Below are 16,928 nucleotides of genomic sequence, written 5' to 3'. Positions count from 1 at the left end.
AAGTCAACGCCATCTCCTCCTCCTGTTTCAACACCCTCCGCATGCTACGCAAGATCTACAGTTGGATCCCGACAGATACAAGAAAGACAGTCACCCAGGCCCTCGTCAGCAGCAGACTCAACTACGGAAACGCCCTCTACGCGGGAGCCCCGACCAAGCTCATCAAATGACTACAATGCATCCAAAACACCTTGGCACAACTGATCCTCAATGTACCATGCCACGGCCACATCATCCCCACCTGAGAAACCTGCACTGGCTCCCCGTCAAGAAGAGGATATCCTTCAAGCTCCTCGCCCATGCAAACAAAGCACTCCACAAGACCGGCCCAGCCTACCTTAACAGACGGCTCTCCTTTTACATCCCCAACCGCCAGCTAAGCTCCGCCGACCTCTTACTCGCCATCGTCCCGCGCATCTGAAGAACAACCACCGTTGGGAGATCCTTCTCCCTCCTCGCCGCCAAAACATGGAACACCCTCCCACTGAGCCTATGACAGACCCAAGACCTGCTGACCTTCAGGAGGATACTCAAGTCCTGGCTGTTCGATCAGTAGCACCCCCAGCGCCTTGAGACCCTCACGGGTATGTAGTGCGCTTTACAAATGATTGATTGATTGATTAATAATATAATAATAATAATACAAAGATTGTTCGCATGGAAATCATGCAAGCTGCAGGACATGTAAACTCACTCCAGACAATTCACTGATTTTAATGGCAAGGTCCTTTAACAAACTAATGCCACGCCCCTCTAAGGAAAGAGAATGTAAAACTTAACCAAAGTGGGCTGATATCTCCCTCGTGCTCTCTGAAGGGCAAAACATAAAATGATATTCTTTCTCACGCTCATGGTCAGTATACCCAACCACTCACATCTGTAGCATCAATGTATGCCAAGTAATGGGTGTCATCACCTCCACAGAGTTTATTTCCTGGACCAACGTGGAGGTGTTAAAAAAGTATCTGCAATGGGAAGATAAGAACGTCTTTGTCAGAAGAGTATTACCTGGGGCCCCTCATGAAGAGCTGCGCTGGCTCAGTGCAGAGCCCTGCTCCTGTTTCATGTGTCTAAGATTCATACAAATAACTCGGCAATCTCTGAGTTAGTGCATGAACTTTTGCACAAGTCGGAAATGGAGAGTAGCAATCCTATACTCAATTCATGCATTCATTTGGGGGAAATTCCGTGTTCTACAAATTACCTTTGAGTCCTAGGCTCAGACTCAAAAAAGACACATGGCTCTACTCAGAGCAGCTCCTCACAATACTTCCAGGGGTGTGCGTAATTTGCTTTTGCATAACTACTTAAAATTGTATGAAAAACTATGCATGATTACATGAGATGCAAAGCCCGGATTGGCACTATATTTTACCTTGAAATGCGTCCTGGTGTCCACGTAGCGCAAACAAACCACAAGCACCGCAAAAGCAATTGCTGGCATTCTTATTCGCATTTTTCCTGTGTGCCCGCGCAACATTTTTGCCATGAAAGCTATGGGGCAGCTTTACAAGGCCCTTGCGCCACAATTGCTTCATTTTTAACAAAAGTGGAGCAAGGGGCTTGTAAATCTTCCCCTATGGGGCAGATTTATGTTTCCTAGCGCATCCCTGCAAATCAGCAGCGATGCGCCAGGAAAGATGCGCCATGCAAGTATACCCTTGCGCCACCACAGATGCGCCGCATTTACAATGCGGCGCATCATGGCGCAAGGATAAACAGATGCTTGTCGCATCTGCCGGCGTAAGGTTGGCGCAGTTCTGGAGTTGCGTCTCAACTCCAGCACTGTTCCAAACCTGCCTATGTCCAACATGGTGCGTCAAGCCTTACGCCTGCTTCAAGCAGGCGCAAGGTTTTGACGCAGCGGAGTCGGAAAAGTGACTGAGTGAAATCTTGTAGAATGCCCCCCCCCTGCTCCGGAAAGCCCACATGAAACCTGACGCAGGTTTCATGTGGCGCATCTCCCTAGATGCGTCACGTTGTAAATACCCTGCAGCATGGCGCTGGCTTTACGACGGCGGACGGGGCTTGTAAATCTGCCCCTATGTGTTTACACAACGTGACGAAATAGCATGTTCTGGAATTTCATCTAAAAAACGCAATGCAAAATGCCTGTAATCATGCGAGATTTTGTCAGCGTAATAAACATTTTGCCTGGTAGGTTTTGGATAGCGCTAATACAGTTTAGAGGCCACCTCAGAGCACTTATAAAATATACCATGATAGCAAACCTCAAAGATTCTTGTATAGAGCACTGCGCCCATGTTCCACACTGACCTTTCTTCATTGCATCACAAATGAGCTCCTTTGACTGAGTGAGTTTTTGCGTTCCAGATGTAAAGAACAACAGAATGAAAGTTTGTAGCTTTTGAACGCAATCTATGCTCTTCTTAATTTGTATTCTATGGAAGGTGCAACAGTTATAAAAACAGGTATTTTTGATAATGTAGTTTCACTCACCGCCTCCAACATTCACTGCTTTTCAAAAACATTGCAAGCATGTAGATATAGTTTCGATTACACAGTAAATTGAAGAGGATGCTAAATCTGTGGCATTACTCCCTGTTGAAAGAAAACCTGCATGCTCATCAATGTACCCCACTTTATAAAAAGTTAATCAAAATTCCTCTAGTTAGTGACTGCTCGTGGGCATTACCCTCTACTCATGGGTCATGCAAAGTCAAACACCATATAAACGTATAGAAAACTATACACGTCCCCTTAAACACTGCTTTAGGTACTGTGAGGAGTTTCCACTCTTAATATTATCGTAGTTCATGCCATCTGTCTTAATAACCAAAAGGTTCCAGTTTTCATGCATCATTCATTTTATGAGTGTTTCGTTTCCACGGTGTGACCAACTTCCAGGTGTGTAACCACTTAATTCCCTAATTTCCATCATTAACAGATGGCTTTACAATCCTGTGCTCCGTCGATCCCCAATGCATTTCAGGCCCGGGAGACCTCCGTCAAGGGGAAAGTGTTCTAAAATCAGAAGAAAAGAACACAACTAAATATCTTGTATGTGGTACATTTGATCAGTGGTCACATTTTAATTGATTACGGATGCAGTCAGTGTTTAAACCGGTACTTTTGGGGTAATACTTAAGCCCAGACATTATTAATATATGTTAAAGTGACAAAATAGTGAAATAACATTGCTGCAGAACACTCGGCGAAGATTTGCCTTTGCTTGCCGCATAATTTAGTCAGTCCATCTGCATAATTTGGTCCTCCATTGGCACATAGTACCACTGGCCTTGTCCATTACCAGGGCCACTGGAATTTAGCGATTCTGTGGACGTGGCTTTTTATGTGTAATTGTCAATTTGACGTATTTGTCACTTAATCCATCATCTGCTGCATAACCTGCAAATTAAAAAAAAAAAATCCCATCGCAAAGAGATAAAAAGTCGTTAACAACGTGGTTTAGGGGCATATCTATCAAATACCGTTATTGCGATTCTCAAATAGTGATTTTTAGAGAATCGCTATATGAGAATCGCAAAATAGGATGTAATAAAAAATACACAAATATTTGCGATTCATTGGCATTCCTTAATTGTGATTAGCAAATTGCCAATTGCAGTTAAGGAATACCTTCCCATTCATTCCTATGGGCTAGGAGGCCCATAGGAATGGATGGGAAGACATTTTCAATTTGTGATTCGCAATTAGAGAATCGCAAATTGAGAATGGAATTTCAAGGGTGCCAGGGTGTCAAAAGGGCACCCTGTTGCTCCCCTGAAATATGTATGTGTGCACATGTGGCACACATTCTATCCCTAAGGGCATGTATGTGCGCCACATGGCACTTTAAAAAATGCAAAAAAGTGAATTTTTCAAAGAAATCGCAAATTACCACCAACTTAAAGTTGGTGGTAATTTGCGATTCCTTAAGGCCCAATCGCACTTTTTCTGTGCTTCATACATTGCATTTAAAGAATCGCAATTTGCGATTTCTTAAATGCAATCGCAAAATAGAGATTTGCGATTCTCTAATTTGCAATCCTCTTTTGGGCTTGATACATATGCCGCTCGCAGCCTCTGGGAAAACACTTATCTGGATATTGGCATATTTTAATCTTTTTAACCTTCTGGGTGAATCTCCCCGTTTCTGAACAGCAAGGACTGGGGACCGAAGCGGACGCGACCGGGGCCGGGACTGCGAGAGCCAGGGTGCACAGCGCTTTGAAGATCCCAGCGCACCTGGTGTCTCTTCCCGCCCCCAGCCCTCCGCCCTTGATTGCTTTCACCACCTCTCACCAGCTACTTAAGGCTCGCGGCCCCCGCTCCGCGGGTGCCGCTCGCAGCCTCTGGGAAAACACTTATCTGGATATTGGCATATTTTAATCTTTTTAACCTTCTGGGTGAATCTCCCCGTTTCTGGGGGCCGGGACTGCGAGAGCCAGGGTGCACAGCGCTTTGAAGATCCCAGCGCACCTGGTGTCTCTTCCCGCCCCCAACCCTCCTTTTAACGCACTGGAGAGCGCGCACGCGGGACGCGCGCGGGACTCAGCCCGGGGCTAAGCCCGGGCAAAGGGCGGGCCCTCTGAGGCCCTCCGAGGACCGAAAGGACTGGACTGGCGGTAACTCCTAGCGTATTATTAGAGTATTGCTGTTGCTACAAAGTCGCTATATTTGTTTATGTATTTTTGACTAGTTCTTGACATTTATAGTGCATTGGTTTATCGTAGGATTATTGTGATTTGTAGGGGTTAGTATCTAAGTAGTGGTCCTCCTTCTTTTTCGTAGAGTATCACTGATAGCAAAGTGTTGATTTATTTATGTCTTCACGGACAACTCGAAGCCAGGTGGGGGCAGGGATAAAAAATATCAAAACTAAAAAATTGACTAATACACTTGATAGTTTTATCCTCCGTACTAACACTTTAATTGACGAAGGTATTATTTTGATGGAACGGAGGGTTTCCCAAGATTTGCTCCATGCCAAAAGATCGTCATTGGGTAATATAGCCATGGCTCGTACTCCGACTAAAGATTTGCCCTTATCAGTCACGCCACAAACAACATCTACTCATGTGACACCAGTATTGACTTTGGTCCAGCCTCAATGCATAAATAAACCCTTGGTTCCTTTATTACCAGTATCCCCAATTGAGTCTGTTACCCCAACTACTGCACTGGTTACCGATGTTTTAATACACACAGTTCCCCCAGAGTTACAAGGGCTTCCTGTAGTAGGTTTAATATCCTCTCCAAAATTAACCGCCCCTGAGGTGCTTAGTGATAGTGTACCCTGTTTGGAGAATATAGCTTGTCTGGGAACCAGTACACAGGTGGGAGGGTTAAGTGTGGATGCTACAGTTGATACAGCTAGGATTCATCGTGTATCGCACCCCCTGCCCCTAGAGTTGCCTGATGTAACTGTATCGGATTCTAGCATAGATAGCATTCTTAATGATGGTAGCCCTGATGTGTCTGCAGAGAGTGAAGAGGATGCGGATGCGCCCTTTTTTGATTCCCTAGCGGATCTTATTAGGTCTTTACTATCGCCCCTTGAAGTCAGACTCCAGGGCATAGAACAACAACTTGGAATTATATCAAAGGAGTTGGAATGCAAGGGGGGGGATAAAACTCATGTAATCCAGAAGAATACAGTGGTTAAGAATCCCTTAATAGTACCTACCCAGCAAATTAAGACCTGTCCATCTGCCTCAATGGTAGAGAAGGGTGGTAAAGTGGTTACACAACCAGTTCCTGCAGAAGTCAAAAAAACCCCGGTAAAAGTAGATTCTATCGGACCCAGCGCTGCCCCTCTCCTACCCACTGTAAAGACACCAAGGGCACGGCGGAATATTAGTTTACCATCTGACGCCTGCCCATTTGTGATCGTGTTAACCGGTGTCCCTGAGCTTACCTCTGACACCCCTGAATCATTTTGGGGCCTTAAAAATAAAGTTTGTCACTGGTTGGACAGGAATTTTCCACCACCTCCAAATATTAATAAAAATATTCTCATGGTAGAGAGAGCTCCATGGGTTGGTGAAAAAAAGAAACATCTCAAAGGCGATTGTGTGGTGATCACATTTGAAGACCCTTGTATAGTAGAGTTTATTTCTTTAGGGCATCACCGTAACACTGAGTCCGGGATCCTTGTCAAACCTCTGTCATATTTTTATATGCCTGCGGGTAACCACGATAATAGATGGAGTTGGCTTAAGGCTACCACGCATGAAACTGGTTGGAGGAGACCTGAAATCCAAGGGAATCAGCGCTATAACAATTGGGGAGGGGCTGCTAGCGGTGACTGGCAAGAAGTACGTAGAGGGAGAGGTAGACCTTATAATGGGGGAAATAGGTTCAAGGAGGGATGGTTGGGTCCACAGTTGGATTATCCTATCCAATGTTATAACCGCTTCAATGGCCTGGAGGAAGTCGATTGACTTACTAACGGGTCCATTGAGCGCTTGGGAAGAGGGGTGTTGTATCCCCAGCTGGAAGATCAAGCAAATCTGCCTGTAGATATAGTGGCTAACGTTGGTTTTAGCTCAGATACAATTGAATCCCTAGTAGTAGCTGGTAATTGTACTCAGGATACAGTCTCAACAGGACAATTGGAAATTAAGGCACTGGGTTCTTCAATTAATATTTTATCATGGAATATTGCTGGCTTAAAGAAAAATTTAGCAAATCCTGATTGGAACATCTTTATTAACCAATATGATATTTGTATGTTTCAAGAAACGTGGTGCACACTCCCTGAGTACATGAATGGTTATTCTACCTTTTATGTTCCAGCTGTTTCACTGGGGAGAGGGCGCCCTTCTGGTGGGTTACACATCTGGGTAAAAATATCTCTGAACTGTAGTGTTTCTTCTAATAAGTATGTTTCGAACGACATCTTGCACATCACTTTAAAGAACAGTGCAGGAGGCCACAGATATGAAATCTTCTGTATCTATGCTAGAGGTCTCCAGGGAGGGCTTGCTTCTCCAGTATTAGAACTGTTGGATGTGGAGTTGTCCAAACTCCCGGCCAGATCCAAAATAATAGTCGGGGGAGACTTTAATTGCACGTTCGAACCGTTAGATATGGAAGAAGAATCAGGTCCCAATGTAGTTGAAGGAAGATCATTTTTACCCCCCCTAACTCTTAGCCCAATTAAGAAATGGTCACCTAGGGTCATTCAGTTGAATGCCTTGGTGCTAGATTACAATCTTTGGGCTCTTAATGGCCGTACAAACTCTGACCGCGAGGGAGCAATGACATTTAATAGGCTGGGGTGCCCCTCTCGTATTGACTACATCCTTTTAGATGAATACTCCTGGCCTGACTTAATCGATATGGTGGTTAGGGAGTCTTCTTATAGTGACCACAACCCCCTATGTATGCAACTTAAATGGGTAAGTGGTCGGAACTCTAGACAGGAAGCGGAGATGATAACTAAAGAGGTCTTCCCTGTAAATAATAATCGGAAGCTAAAATGGAATGTGGTCAAATGCGATGAGGGGAAGCTAAAAAATATCAAAGACTTGGTATTTAAAGAAATTAGTAGTTTGGCAGCCTTAGAGTCTGTTGCAGTTAATCTAGCCGATCCTAGTTTGTCGGTCTCCTACAGTAATCTAATAGGTAAAGTGGGAGCCCACTTTTGTAAGAAGCAACCGGGAAAAACCCGTTCTAACGGTACCAAATCAAATAGTAATCCATGGTATACGAGTAATTGTAGAAGCAAAAGGGAAGCAATTACTAAAGCAATACGTAGTAAGGACTCCGTGGCCGTCCGGTTAGCCAGGAAAGATTATGTGTGCAGTATTAAAACTGCCAAAAGAGAATGGGAGGAAGAGCATTGGCAACAGTTGAAAGAAGCAGCCCGTGGGAAAAACACTGTTGCCTTTTGGAAATTAATTAATGCTCTAGATAGAAAGGGAGCAGGTCCCATTTTAAATCATATTACGGACCAGGAATGGTATTCCCATTTTTTAAAATTATATTGTGAGGAGAATGTGGATAGCTTGACATTATTATCAGCTAATATCCCCGAAAGCACGCCTTGTGGTAATTTTATTTACAATACAGATCCATTTTCCCAGAGAGAAGTATTAGATGCCATCTCTAAATTATTGCCAGGGAAGGCCCCAGGCCAAGATGGTCTTCCAGGGGACTTGTTAAAGTATGAACCGAATGTGTGGGCTAAATACATTTCTAATCTGATGAATTTGATACAAGCTGGTCATCCAGTTCCCGATTCCTGGAAAGGTGCTGAGGTAATAACCATTTATAAAAAGGGCGATAGGGACGACCCTTCCAATTACAGACCGATAAGTCTGATAGACACAATTCAGAAGGTGGTTGGAAGGGTGATCATAAACCGTACAGAAGTATGGCTTGTGGATAAGAGCATTTTGTCCCATTTCCAGGCCGGGTTCAGAAGCAATATAGGTGCAATAGACCAGGTATTTAGATTCTGTGCAGTCTGTTGGAAGTCAGTGTTAATTACTAAGGGTAGTTTATACCTGGCTTTCATAGACTTGAAGACAGCATTTGATGTGATTCCACGGAATAAGCTCTGGTCGGTCCTATCCGATATGGGTTTTCCTAGTTACCTCCTACAATTCATTATTAAACTCCATGAGGGGAACTATGCCAGGATCCGATGGGGATCCCAGGGTCAACTGACAGAGAAGATCCCGGTAAATAGGGGAGTGAGGCAAGGGTGTGTGATGGCTCCAACCTTGTTCTCCCTCTTTATTAATGGGGTTGTAGCCCATCTGAGGGAGGATCCTGCTGATGCCCCCGTCCTTGCAGGAGAGAAAACACCCACTCTCCTCTTTGCCGACGATACTCTGCTCATGTCAAAGTCCCCCATGGGTTTGCAAAAACTACTCGATCGTTTTTGCAGTTTTTGTATAGATAGGGGGTTGTCAATAAACACCTCAAAAACAAAGCTGATGGTGTTATCTAATAAAAAGAAACATAGGAAGGTAAACCTCAGGCTGAATGACACCCCGTTGGAGGTGGTAGAGGAATTTGATTACCTTGGGGTGAGACTTTGTAATAACCTGAGCTGGTCAGCCCATATCGCCAAAATGGTTTTAAACCTCAAAAGGGTTGCAGGAGTAATTCTTAAGAACCAGCGTCGATCTTTTAGTCGCCCCATAGCCCCAACCCTGGCAATTTATGAAGGGAAAGCATTGGCAGCGGCAGTTTATGGTTCAGAACTTTGGGGGGCGGAAAATACCAAAGTTTTAGCGGTAGCTGAGAATAAGTTTATTAGAGATATGGTCTCGCTACCCTTATCGGCCCCTCTGAAACCTCTTTTTCTTGACATGGGTAAAAAATCGGTTGTTGATCTAGTGCAAATTCGTCCCTTGTTATTCTGGGTTCGTCTTAGAAGGACCCCAGAACTTCATAATTATGCTCAGGTTCTGGATGAGCTGATTAGTTTAAACGTAGCAAATAAAATCAAATGGCTCAATAATTTAAAGAGGCTTGTTAAATCAATAGGTCTAGAAGAGAGTTGGACTTCGCAACTGCCACCCCCAAAGGCAATTGTCAAAAAACTTTATTGGGATTGGGTTGTTGCCAAAGAACACAGGAATCCAAACTGGGGTCACCTAACTAGTACCTTTCTTGATCACAAGCCCCTTAGGAAGTTAGAGCCCTTTTTGGATTTTATCCAGGTCCCTCGTGATAGAACACTGTTTTTGAAACTCCGATATGGTATTCTACCCCTTAACACATTCAAGGCAGGTTGGAAGGGATATAGAGGAACAGAGCAGAAATGCCCAGGTTGTCCCTGTCCAAAAGAATCCTTGGGCCACTTCCTATTTGCATGTGTAGCCTATAAAATACCTAGAGGAAGGTGGTTGAAACCTGTTTGTAGGAACCTAGGGGTGAGGGATCATAGATTAGCTATGCGTATTTTTTTAACAGATGTTTCTTCAATGCATATGGTCTGTGGGGTGGCTAAATATGTGGCGAATGCTTGGTTCATTAGGTCAAAACTCGTACCCATTGTCTGATTTGTTTTATGCTTATGATTTGTTTTACGTACAGTTATTATGGATTTATTATGGATACTGTATATGTACTTTTATGAAATTTTGTTTCGAATAAAGTATTTTCATCATCTGTTTTCACACTGAGTGGAAGGCCGTTCGCAAAAGTTAACTGGTCATCTTTCAGTTGCATATTTCTGTATTTGGTGGTCACTGATGAGATGAAAAACTTGCCCCGTCAATATTAGCATGTGTACAAATTACAAAAAGATGAAGTAATACTATCAAAAAATGTGGCATCTTATGCCGCATAATTTGCCTTTTCATGTGCATTATTTTGTCACCCCTGACGCATAATTTGGTGCTGCCTTGCTGCATAATTCCAGTTGCCCTGTGCATAATTGATGGAAACACTGCAGTCTGAAGTTGTGTAGCAACAGGTTGTGTTGGAGACTTCAACCCGTCAGTGCCAGTGTTAGGAAACGAAAATGAACTGAGTGTGATAAAAGACTGGAACACCTTCAGAAGAAGGCCTCAAAATGATGCCAACCAGCCAAAGGAAAGAAACGCCATCTGCCACCGCGGAGTTACAGTTTTGAACGAGGCTCTGTGCGCCCCTATCAGCACAGTGACAGAAAGCTTCCAGGCGGCATGCTAAAATCCAAGTGGGTCTCGGTAGAATCCTCTTCACTGCTGCCCCAGATATGCCAGCCTGTGAAGTCCGTCTTTAATCTGCACGGCGCTCCTCGGGGCTGTGCCAGGGAGCTGGCAGCAGGGAAAGGAGGAGGGCAACTCGTGATCACCTCATGCTGTTGGGATGTGTTTCATGTTTCTCGGTGCCCGCGGGTGCATACTGAGTTTACAATCAGGAAGTCATTTGTTTTAGTCCTGGGGCGGACTACCCAACCGATGGCCGATGCACGGTGTGACCTGGGGCACCATGCTGTGCACTCACAAGCCTCGGTCAGTGCTCTCCCAAGTGTTCGCTGCATCCAACCGATGGCCGATGCACGGTGTGACCTTGGGCACGATGCTGTGCACTCACAAGCCTCGGTCAGTGCTATGATATCCCAAGTGTTCGCTGCATCCAACAGAGGGCAGGTGCTGTCTGGTGATCTGCAGAGGGGTGATGCTGCATTTCACAGAAGTTCAGGGGGGGGTCTGTTAATCGCTGATGCCGCACTCCACAGTCCATCCACTGCTGTCCAGTGATCTGTAGGGAGGTAATGGGGACTCCAGAGACCATCAGCCACTGATGTCCAGTGATCTGCAGAGAGGTGATGTGGACTCCACAGACCTTCAGCCACTGATGTCCAGTGATCTGTAAAGAGGTGATGGGGACTCCACAGACCGTCAGCCACTGATGTCCAGTGATCTGTAAAGAGGTGATGGGGACTCCACAGACCGTCAGCCACTGATGTCCAGTGATCTGTAGAGAGGTGATGGGGACTCCACAGACCGTCAGCCACTGATGTCCAGTGATCTGCAGAGAGGTGATGTGGACTCCACAGACCGTCAGCCACTGGTGTCCAGTGATCTATAGAGAGGTGATGGGGACTCCACAGACCGTCAGCCACTGATGTCCAGTGATCTGCAGAGAGGTGATGTGGGCTCCACAGACCGTCAGCCACTGGTGTCCAGTGATCTGTAGAGAGGTGATGGGGACTCTACAGACCTTCAGTCACTGGTGTCCAGTGATCTGTAAAGAGGTGATGGGGACTCAACAGACCTTCAGCCACTGGTGTCCAGTGATCTGTAGAGAGGTGTTGGGGCACACCACAGACCTTCAGCCACTGCTGTCTAGTGATCTGTAGAGAGGTGATGGGGACTATACAGACCGTCAGCCACTGATGTCCAGTGATCTGCAGAGAGGTGATGTGGACTCCACAGACCGTCAGCCACTGGTGTCCAGTGATCTGTAGAGTTGTAATGGGGACTCCACAGACCATCAGCCACTGATGTCCAGTGATCTGCAGAGAGGTGATGTGGACTCCACAGACCGTCAGCCACTGGTGTCCAGTGATCTGTAGAGAGGTGAGGTGGCACTCCACAGACCTTCAGCCACTGGTGTCCAGTGATCTGTAAACAGGTGATGGGGCACACCACAGACCTTCAGCCACTGCTGTCTAGTGATCTGTAGAGAGGTGATGGGGACTCCACAGACCTTCAGCCACTGCTGTCCAGTGATCTGTAGAGAGGTGATGGGGACTCCACAGACCGTTAGCCACTGATGTCCAGTGATCTGCAGAGAGGTGATGGGGACTCTACAGACCGTCAGCCACTGATGTCCAGTGATCTGCAGAGAGGTGATGGGGACTCCACAGACCTTCAGCCACTGCTGTCCAGTGATCTGTAGAGAGGTGATGGGGACTCCACAGACCGTTAGCCACTGATGTCCAGTGATCTGCAGAGAGGTGATGGGGACTCTACAGACCTTCAGCCACTGATGCCCAGTGATCTGTAAAGAGGTGATGGGGACTCCACAGACCGTCAGCCACTGATGTCCAGTGATCTGTAGAGAGGTGATGGGGACTCCACAGACCTTCAGCCACTGCTGTCCAGTGATCTGTAGAGAGGTGATGGGGACTCCACAGACCGTTAGCCACTGATGTCCAGTGATCTGCAGAGAGGTGATGGGGACTCTACAGACCGTCAGCCACTGCTGTCTAGTGATCTGTAGAGAGGTGATGGGGACTCCACAGACCTTCAGCCACTGATGTCCAGTGATCTGTAGAGAGGTGATGTGGACTCCACAGACCTTCAGCTACTGATGTCCAGTGATCTGCAGAGAGGTGATGTGGACTCCACAGACCATCAGCCACTGCTGTCCAGTGATCTGTAGAGAGGTGATGCGGCACACCACATACCTTCAGCCACTGCTGTCCAGTGATCTGTAGAGAGGTGATGTGGACTCCACAGACCGTCAGCCACTGGTGTCCAGTGATCTGTAGAGAGGTGATGGGGCACACCACAGACCTTCAGCCACTGCTGTCTAGTGATCTGTACAGAGGTGAGGGGGCACTCCACAGACCTTCAGCCACTGGTGTCCAGTGATCTGCATAGAGGTGATGTGGACTCCACAGACCGTCAGCCACTGATGTCCAGTGATCTGTAGAGAGGTGATGTGGACTCCACATACCTTCAGTCACTGGTGTCCAGTGATCTGCAGAGAGGTGATGTGGACTCCACAGACCGTCAGCCACTGATGTCCAGTGATCTGCAGAGAGGTGATGTGGACTCCACAGACCGTCAGCCACTGGTGCCCAGTGATCTGCAGAGAGGTGATGTGGACTCCACAGACCGTCAGCCACTGATGTCCAGTGATCTGCAGAGAGGTGATGGGAACTCAACAGACCTTCAGCCACTGCTGTCTAGTGATCTGTAGAGAGGTGATGTGGACTCCACAGACCGTCAGCCACTGGTGCCCAGTGATCTGCAGAGAGGTGATGTGGACTCCACAGACCGTCAGCCACTGATGTCCAGTGATCTGTAGAGAGGTGATGTGGACTCCACAGACCGTCAGCCACTGATGTCCAGTGATCTGCAGAGAGGTGATGGGAACTCCACAGACCTTCAGCCACTGGTGTCAAGTGATCTATAGAGAGGTGATGGGGCACACCACAGACCCTCAGCCACTGCTGTCTAGTGATCTGTAGAGAGGTGATGGGGCACACCACAGACCTTCAGCCACTGGTGTCTAGTGATCTGTAGAGAGGTGAGGGGGCACTCCACTGACCTTCAGCCACTGCTGTCTAGTGATCTGTAGAGAGGTGATGGGTCACACCACAGACCTTCAGCCACTGGTGTCTAGTGATCTGTAAAGAGGTGAGGGGGCACTCCACTGACCTTCAGCCACTGGTGTCCAGTGATCTGTAGAGAGGTGATGGGGACTCCACTGACCTTCAGCCACTGGTGTCCAGTGATCTGTAGAGAGGTGATGTGGACTCCACAGACCGTCAGCCACTGATGTCCAGTGATCTGCAGAGAGGTGATGGGAACTCCACAGACCTTCAGCCACTGGTGTCAAGTGATCTATAGAGAGGTGATGGGGCACACCACAGACCCTCAGCCACTGCTGTCTAGTGATCTGTAGAGAGGTGATGGGGCACACCACAGACCTTCAGCCACTGGTGTCTAGTGATCTGTAGAGAGGTGAGGGGGCACTCCACTGACCTTCAGCCACTGCTGTCTAGTGATCTGTAGAGAGGTGATGGGTCACACCACAGACCTTCAGCCACTGGTGTCTAGTGATCTGTAGAGAGGTGAGGGGGCACTCCACTGACCTTCAGCCACTGGTGTCCAGTGATCTGTAGAGAGGTGATGGGGACTCCACTGACCTTCAGCCACTGGTGTCCAGTGATCTGCAGAGAGGTGATGGGGACTCAACAGACCTTCAGCCACTGTTGTCTAGTGATCTGTAGAGAGGTGATGGGGACTCTACAGACCTTCAGCCACTGGTGTCCAGTGATCTGTAAAGAGGTGATGGGGCACACCACAGACCTTAAGCCACTGGTGTCCAGTTATCTGTAAAGAGGTGATAGGGCACACCACAGACCTTCAGCCACTGCTGTCTAGTGATCTGTAGAGAGGTGATGGGGCACACCACAGACCTTCAGCCACTGGTGTCTAGTGATCTGTAGAGAGGTGAGGGGGCACTCCACTGACCTTCAGCCACTGGTGTCCAGTGATCTGTAGAGAGGTGATGGGGACTCCACAGACCTTCAGCCACTGCTGTCTAGTGATCTGTAGAGAGGTAATGGGGACTCCACAGACCTTCAGCCACTGCTGTCCAGTGATCTGTAGAGAGGTAATGGGGACTCCACAGACCTTCAGCCACTGCTGTCTAGTGATCTGCATAGAGGTGATGGGGACTCCACAGACCTTCAGCCACTGCTGTCTAGTGATCTGTAGAGAGGTAATGGGGACTCCACAGACCTTCAGCCACTGCTGTCTAGTGATCTGCATAGAGGTGATGGGGACTCCACAGACCTTCAGCCACTGCTGTCTAGTGATCTGTAGAGAGGTAATGGGGACTCCACAGACCTTCAGCCACTGCTGTCCAGTGATCTGTAGAGAGGTAATGGGGACTCCACAGACCTTCAGCCACTGCTGTCTAGTGATCTGCATAGAGGTGATGGGGACTCCACAGACCTTCAGCCACTGCTGTCTAGTGATCTGTAGAGAGGTAATGGGGACTCCACAGACCTTCAGCCACTGCTGTCTAGTGATCTGCATAGAGGTGATGGGGACTCCACAGACCGTCAGCCACTGGTGTCCGGTGATCTGCATGAGGTGCTGGTTCTCAATCCATATTGCTGTCCATCAATGTTCTAACAGGAGGTCACACTGCGCGTCACACTCCCCCATCGGTTGATTAGGAGCCCTCTGATATTACAATGACTTCCAGTGAGCCAACGGTGGTGATCCTGGGGATTAAAGCCTTCTTCTAGTCCCTCAGTTCTGTTATGTCTGGAAGTTGATGAACTTGTAAACAAGACAACCATCAGCACCACAGCAATATAAACGAGCATTGGCAAAGCCAATCTATTGTGCCTTTAACATGCGAGTGCCACGAGTTGGCAGTTATTTTGGATTCTTTTGGAAGTTTATAATACCGTTCCAAGATGGAGGATTGTCAACTTCAAAACAGTTAATGAAATTACAAAAAAATACGCACAAGGGTGCAAAAAAAAAGAAGCAAGTGGCCCAGTAACAGTGTGCAACTGCCGAGCCCTCGCAAAAATATAGTGAAAAGAACAACGGAGGGTGCGGAGTGGGGTTGCAACACTGAGCAGTTGATGGAGGTAGGAATGATAATCAACAGAGGAGTGGGAATGAAAACCGACAGTGGAGCGGAGAGGTGTGGTAGAGAAACGGAGCAACCTAGAAGGATGAAAAGCAACAGAAGAGCGGTGAGGAGTGGAAGAGGAGTGGAGAATGTGGGGGTCAACATTCACAGGGGGTCAACAGTGAGAAGTTTGGTGCATTGAGGGATGAGAAGCAAAAGAAGATAGTGGAGGAATGCAAGAGCAATTGAGAAACTGGTCGGATTAATTAGAAGAAATTGAAGGGACGGGGGGGGGGCAACAAAAAAGGTGGAAGCAACGTACACAGAAGGGTGAGCAAGAAGTAAAACAAAACACAAGCACACAAAGGACCGAGAGGAAAAACTGCATGCTGAGACTAAATTGAAAAAAGTCCCATTATTGTAAGAAGTGCAAAGAAACAATTCATCCTGTCAGAAACACTACACAAATGTATGCCCCAGGGAATGGATACACAAAATAAGAGGAAAGAAAGCGATTGAATAAGAAGCAAGGGAATGAGAATGCAATAAAGGCAACACATGATTAGCAATGGGCTAAACCACAGCTCACTTTAAGTATCGGTATTGAACTCAGTAGGTTTTCTGTCAATACCTAAGAATAGTCTTTCTTAAGACTTAGGTCCCAGGAAACACAATTTCACTGGGAGGATTGAGATTCAATGGTGGGCATTGCTGTTACAGCTGGGTGTTGGCACCAATATTTAAGCGGAATTAGACAGAATGGAATGAAGGTGGTGATTGTTTGTTTGTTTTGTTTATACACTTTTATATTACCAAAGTAGGGTATAGGGTGCACAGAGTCCAGTGGCTCTCCAAAGCTTTACAGAGCCTAAAGTAGATAATATTAATGCTCTCTTTTGTGGTAGTGTGGGAGAGCAGTTAGGCTTATCAGATGGCTGTGTGAAGCATTTGTTGTACACACTCAGGCAAGAAATGATTACACACACTCAAATACTAAATTTGAGACCAATTGTTTGTAAAAATATAATTTTTTGTATGCTTATTACTTAGAACCAAAGATACTTTGTTGTAGTAAAATATGTGTTGCATGATCACAGATTTTCAGTATAAATGGTAGACACAGTGCATTTTTCAAACAGTTCAATGTTAACCTATGGAAGGAAAAGAATCATGCAATT

At 46.7% G+C, this 16,928-nt stretch overlaps 1 long non-coding RNA gene across 1 annotated transcript in view; it reads right to left on the bottom strand.

The window, feature by feature from the left end:
- Positions 1-2,566: 2,566 nt before the first annotated feature.
- LOC144771950 (uncharacterized) overlaps positions 2,567-16,928 on the bottom strand; it is a 95,402-nt gene continuing 81,040 nt past the window's right edge. Inside the window, exon 3 of the long non-coding RNA XR_013599561.1 lies at positions 2,567-2,985. This is a non-coding gene — a long non-coding RNA (uncharacterized LOC144771950). The remainder of the gene's footprint in view (positions 2,986-16,928) is intronic.

This window comes from Lissotriton helveticus, chromosome 1_1 (assembly GCF_964261635.1).
Source record: "Lissotriton helveticus chromosome 1_1, aLisHel1.1, whole genome shotgun sequence".
NCBI lineage: Eukaryota > Metazoa > Chordata > Amphibia > Caudata > Salamandridae > Lissotriton > Lissotriton helveticus.
This window is presented reverse-complemented; position numbering and strand designations above follow the sequence as displayed.